The sequence below is a fragment of the Arachis ipaensis genome, chromosome B09 (genome assembly GCF_000816755.2).
Source record: "Arachis ipaensis cultivar K30076 chromosome B09, Araip1.1, whole genome shotgun sequence".
NCBI classification, from domain to species: Eukaryota; Viridiplantae; Streptophyta; class Magnoliopsida; order Fabales; family Fabaceae; genus Arachis; species Arachis ipaensis.
The window spans coordinates 48,884,445-48,890,671 of NC_029793.2; positions in this window are offsets into that span (position 1 = coordinate 48,884,445).

The following is a 6,227-nucleotide window of genomic DNA, read 5'->3' on the forward strand; positions in this document are numbered from 1 at the left end:
TCCTCATGCTAAACCCAGAAAGACAAGAAAAGGGGTATGAACATTTATTCAATGCAAAGAAACTATATAAACCTATCTTTATGAATGCAACTAAATGCAAAATGATTCTACCTACTTGGTTAAAAATGAATCAATCTCCAAGAACATATATAAGCAAGTAAGGTAAAGATAGTATGATGATTCATGAATCCTACCAATTCAAATATCAAAATGAAGTTCAAATAGACTTGCAAGAAGAAAGCTCATGAAAGCCGGGAACAAGGAATTGAGTATCGAACCCTCACCGGAAGTGTATCCGCTCTAGTCGCTCTAGTGTATAGGGTTGATCACTTAATTCTCTTCTAATCATGCTTTCCAAGATTTGTCTTTCATCTAACAATCAACAATTATTCAATGCATGCATACATTCATCATGAGGACTTATTCATAGGTTATAATGGGGCTAGGATAAAGGTAAGGTATATATATGGCTAAGTGAGCTTGAAATTTGCATCTTTGATTAACCTAAACTCTCACCAAATACATATAACAACCTATACAACTCTAATACAATGCCTAGCTACCCATGATTCCCAATTTTTTCACATACTCATGCATTTTTCTTTAATTTACATTCCATATGTATTGTTATTGTTACTTTACTTTGGGGCATTTTTATCCCCTTTTTATTGCTTTTTTTTTCTATTTTCTTTTTTTTTTATTTTTCTATTTCTTTTTTTACATTTTTTTTCACAACAAAGTACGTATAAATGTATCAATGCATATGGTTTTACACATTTAATGCATAAGCATGTACCCAATCCCATGATTTTCAGCAAAAATACAAAATACACTTTTACCTCAACCAATGTCCCAAGTTTCCCATACCCAAATTATACACACACTCACTAGCCTAAACTAATCAAAGATCCAAATTAAGGGACATTTATTATTTTCACTTAGGAGTAGTGATGTGCTAACATTAAGAACAAAAGGGATTAAATAGGCTCAAAATTGGCTAACAATGGTTGATAAAAGGTACACTATTTGGGTAAGTGAGCTAAATGAGATGATGGCCTCAATCATATAAATGCAAGTATACATGGAATAATGGACATAAAGAATCAAACAAATCAAAGATTACAATCATAGAAAGAGAATAATACACACAAGAATGAAAATAAGTGGTTATATGATGTAACCACGCAATTGGGCTCAAAACTCACATGTTTGTGTTCTTAGCTCAAAAACCATGTTCCAAAATAAATTTTTCAAGAAAGTTCAACAAAATTTTTTTTTTTCAAATTGGTAGGGTGTTCTAAAAATAGTTTCTTGGAAAAGAAATCATCACCCTAACCAAGTAATCCTAACATAAAAAGAAGTGGTGAAATATGTACAAATGCTAACTAACATGCACCCTATCATGCAATGCAACAACTAGCTAACATTGGTGTTGAAAAAGGAAATTGTTACCCATGGAGATTGGTCGAACGACCTCCCCACACTTGAAGATTGCACCGTCCTCAGTGCATGCAAAGAAGAGCAAGGTGGACGGGTTGCTACAACTGATGAGCTTCCTCAAAGGATTGTGCGGGCAGACTTGTTTGTTGCCCCATTTAGAAGCTTTTCCTTTTCCTCTTTTGGTGGACAACCTAAAAGGAAAGAAAAGGAAAGAAAATTAAGCCTACAACAAAGATATCAAAGCAATAGAACATAGCCGGGGGCTAATACCAAATAAGAGTAGAGTTTACACTACATGTTAGCTACGCACGTAAATGAGAGAGCAGTATAGGCAAAGGGCATATCATCTAATACTTGATGCAATAGTAAAATCAGAGCATGAGCAAATGACATGAGAGCATCAAGTTCAAGCAAGAATGGACACAAACAAGATTAGTGATAAGCATGAGAGCATTTGGTCCCATCCTAACTCAATGATAATGGGGTACAAAAACAAAGAATAATGAGTTAGGAAGGACTAAAGCACTAATCTTATGTGTGGAACAAATATTACAATTAATGCTAAACAAGTCACGAAGCATCAAAATAAAGTAAGAAATTCTCAACAGTTGAGTAGGAGGATCTAACACCATTATTAAAATAAGAAATTTAGAAAAGGAAATAAGAACAAGCTATAAAGACAAAATTAAAATACAATGAATAAAAGCATGCAAATGCAATAAAAGAAAAGGAAAGATGAGAAAAAAATTATTTATTTATTTATTTTTATTTAAATTTTTTTTGACATGGAAAAGAAGAAAGTAAGAAAGGAAGAAGAGAGAAAAAGAAAGGAGAGAAGAAAGAAGAAGAAAAGAAAATAGAAGAAGAAAGAAGAAGAAAGGAGAAGAAACAGGGCGCGAGGCGACGCATAAGCGTCGCCCATGCTTATGCGTGGATTGCAGCAGGGACAATCGATGCATAAGCGTAGCCCATGCTTACGTGTGGATTGTAGCAGGGACAAATGACGCATAAGCGTCGCCTATGCTTACGCGTAGGTCTTCGCACAAAACCAGCATAATTCTAGCACAACTCTCTGGTTTTTGTACTAGGAGGCCCAAAATGCCAAACGACGCATAAGCGACACCCACGCTTACGCATGGATTGTCCACTTTTTTTTATAAAGAAGCCTAAAATAGAATTTAACACTCTATTAACCTATAAACATGCAAAATCACCCAAAATTCAAATTTAATAACAAATCTTTTGGTTTTTGAAAAATTTTCAAATACAAAACAAACAAAACTTACACTACAAGTAAAATACAATCTAACAACGACTAACCTACAACTTAAGGCACAAATCTAATCAAACAAACTAATAACCAAAACATTAAAACAAGAATATGCAAAGAATAAAACTACCTAACAATAGCAACCCAATGCATTCATTGATTATATATACAAGAGAATGGAAAGAGTTTACCATGGTAGGGTGTCTCCCACCAAGCACTTTTAGTTTAAGTCCTTAAGTTGGACATTTGGGAAGCTCCTTATCATGGTGGCTTACGCTTGTATTCCTCCTTAAACCTCCAAGAATGCTTTCTCCTCAATTGGTTGTCAAAATTTCCAACCATCTTCACGAAGCTTGGGGGAGGTTCTTGATGAGCGGATAATTTATACGCTTTTTGGTATTGTTTTTAGTATGTTTTTAGTATATTTTAATTAGTTTTTATTATATTTTTATTAGTTTTTATTTAAAATTCACTTTTCTGGAATTTACTATGAGTTTGTGTGTTTTTCTGTGATTTCAGGTATTTTCTAGCTGAAATTGAGAGACCTGAGCAAAAATCTTATTTAGAGGCTGAAAAAGGACTACAGATGCTGTTGGATTCTAACCTCCCTGCACTCAAAGTGGATTTTCTGAAGCTACAGAAGCCCAATTGGCGCGCTCTCAATTGCGTTAGAAAGTAGACATATTGGGCTTTCCAGCAACATATAATAGTAGATACTTTTCCCGAGATTTGATGGCCCAAACAGGCGTTTCAAGTCAGCTCAAGAATTCTGGCGTTTAACGCCAGAACTGGCATAAAAACTGGAGTTAAACGCCCAAACTGGCACAAAAGCTGGCGTTTAACTCCAAGAAAAGTCTCTACACATGAAAGCTTCAATACTCAGCCCAAGCACTCACCAAGTAGGCCCCGAAAGTAGATTTTTACACTAAACACCCTAGCTTACTCATTTTCTATAACCCTAGGTCACCAGTTTACTATAAAAACTACTTTTAGTGATTCATCTTGTACCTCATGACACTTTACACATTTCCTATTGTATTCTCTACGGCATGAGTCTCTAAACCCCATTGTTGGGGGGTGAGGAGCTCTACTGTTCTTCATAAATTAATGCAATTACTACTGTTTTCCATTCTATCACGCTTGCTTCTACTCTAAGATATTCATTCGCACTTCAACCTGATGAATGTGATGATCCATGACACTCATCATCATTCTCATCTATGAACGCGTGCCTGACAATCACCTCCTTTCTACCTTAGATTGAATGCATATCTCTTAGCCTCATGATTCAGATCAGAGTCTTCGTGGTATAAGCTAGAATTATTGGTGGCCATTCCTGAGATCCGGAACGTCTAAACCTTGTCTGTGGTATTCTGAGTGGGATCTGGGAAGGGATGACTATGACGAGCTTCAAACTCGCGAGTGTTGGGCATAGTGACAGATGCAAAAGGATCAATGGATCCTATTCCAACATGATTGAGAACCGACAAATGATTAGCCGTGCGGTGACAGCGCATTTGGAACATTTTCACTGAGAGGACGGGAAGTAGCCATTGACAACGGTGATGCCCAACTTAAAGCTTTCCATGGAAGGAGCCTTGCGTGCATGAAGAAGAAGATAGTAGGAAAGCAGAGATTCAAAAGACAAAGCATCTCCAAAGCCTCAACCTGTTCTTCATTACTGCATAACAAGTATTTATTTCATGTTCTTTTACTTTTTACAATTAGATCTGAGAATTATTGATATCCTGACTAAGAGTTACAAGATAACCATAGCTTGCTTCAAGCCGACAATCTCCGTGGGATCGACCCTTACCAACGTAAGGTATTACTTGGACGACCCAGTGCACTTGCTGGTTAGTTGTGCGGAGTTGCAAAAGTGTGATTGTAATTTCGTGCACCAAGTTTTTGGCGCCGTTGCCGGGGATTGTTCGAGTTTGGACAACTGACGGTTTATCTTGTTGCTTAGATTAGGAATATTTTATTTTTGTTGGTTTAGAGTCTTTTATTTGAGTTTAGTTTCATATTTTAAGTTTGGTGTCAATTGCATGCTTTTATTTTCTTTTAATTTTTCGAAATTGCATGTCCTTAGTTCTTTCTTGATTTTTAAAAATTCTAAGTTTGGTATCTTCTTTGTGTTTTCCTTTAATTTTTCTAAAATTTGTGTTTGATTTTCTAAAAATTTTAAGTTTGGTGTGTTTTTGTGCTTTTATTTACTTAAAAATTTTTCAAAAATTTGTTCTTGGTGTTCATCTTGATCTTCAAAGTGTTCTTGGTGTTCACCTTGACATTCAAAGTTTTCTTGTTTGTCCTCTCTGTTTTGATCTAAAATTTCTAAGTTTGGTGTAATTTTGTTGTTTTTCTCTTTCCTCATTAAAATTCAAAAATCAAAAAAATATCTTTTCCTTATTTTACTCATAAATTTCGAAATTTTGCATTAAATTAGTCAAAGATTTTCAAAATCATATCTTTTTTTCAGTCAAGTCAAAATTCTAATTTCAAAAATTGATCCTTTCAAATCTTTTTCAAAAATCAAATCTTTTTAATTTCTTCAATCATATCTTTTTCAAAATAATTTTCAATCATATCTTTTTTTTATAAATTGCAATCATATCTTCTAAATCATATCTTTTTCAAAATAATTTTCAATCATATCTTTTTGATTGCTAATTTCAAAATCTTTTTAATTAATTAATTAATTTAGTCTTCAATTTGCTTTTATTTTATTTTCTTTTTTTTGAAATTTTATTTTATTTTCCATTTATTTTATTTTATTCTATTTTAATTTCGGTTACTTTTAATTAAATAAATAAAAATAAAAATATAATTTATTTGTAATTCATATCAATTCCCTTTTCTCCATCATGGACATAAGTGGAAATGAACAGTCCAGAAGGACTCTGGGGTCATATGCTAACCCCATTACAGCTGCATATGGGAGTAGCATCTGTATACCTCCCATCAAAGCAAGCAGCTTTGAGCTAAATCTTCAGCTCATTATCATGGTGCAGCAAAATTGCCAGTATTCTGGTCTTCCACAGGAAGAACCTACTGAGTTTCTGGCACAGTTCTTACAAATTGCTGACACAGTACGTGATAAAGAAGTGGATCAGGATGTCTACAGATTATTATTGTTTACATTTGCTGTAAAAGATCAAGCTAAGAGGTGGTTAAATAACCAACCCACAGCAAGCATAAAAACATAGAGACAATTAACAGACAAATTCCTGAATCAATTTTACCCTCCAAAAAGGATGACACAGCTAAGGCTGGACATCCAAGGCTTTAAACAAGAGGATCATGAATCTCTTTATAATGCCTGGGAGAGGTACAGAGGGATGCTAAGAAAATGCCCCTCTGAAATGTTTTCAGAGTGGGTACAGTTAGACATCTACTATGGACTTACAGAAAAAGCTCAGATGTCTCTAGACCACTCAGCTGGTGGATCTATACACATGAGAAAAACAATTGAAGAGGCTCAAGAACTCATAGATACAGTTGCTAGAAATCAACATCT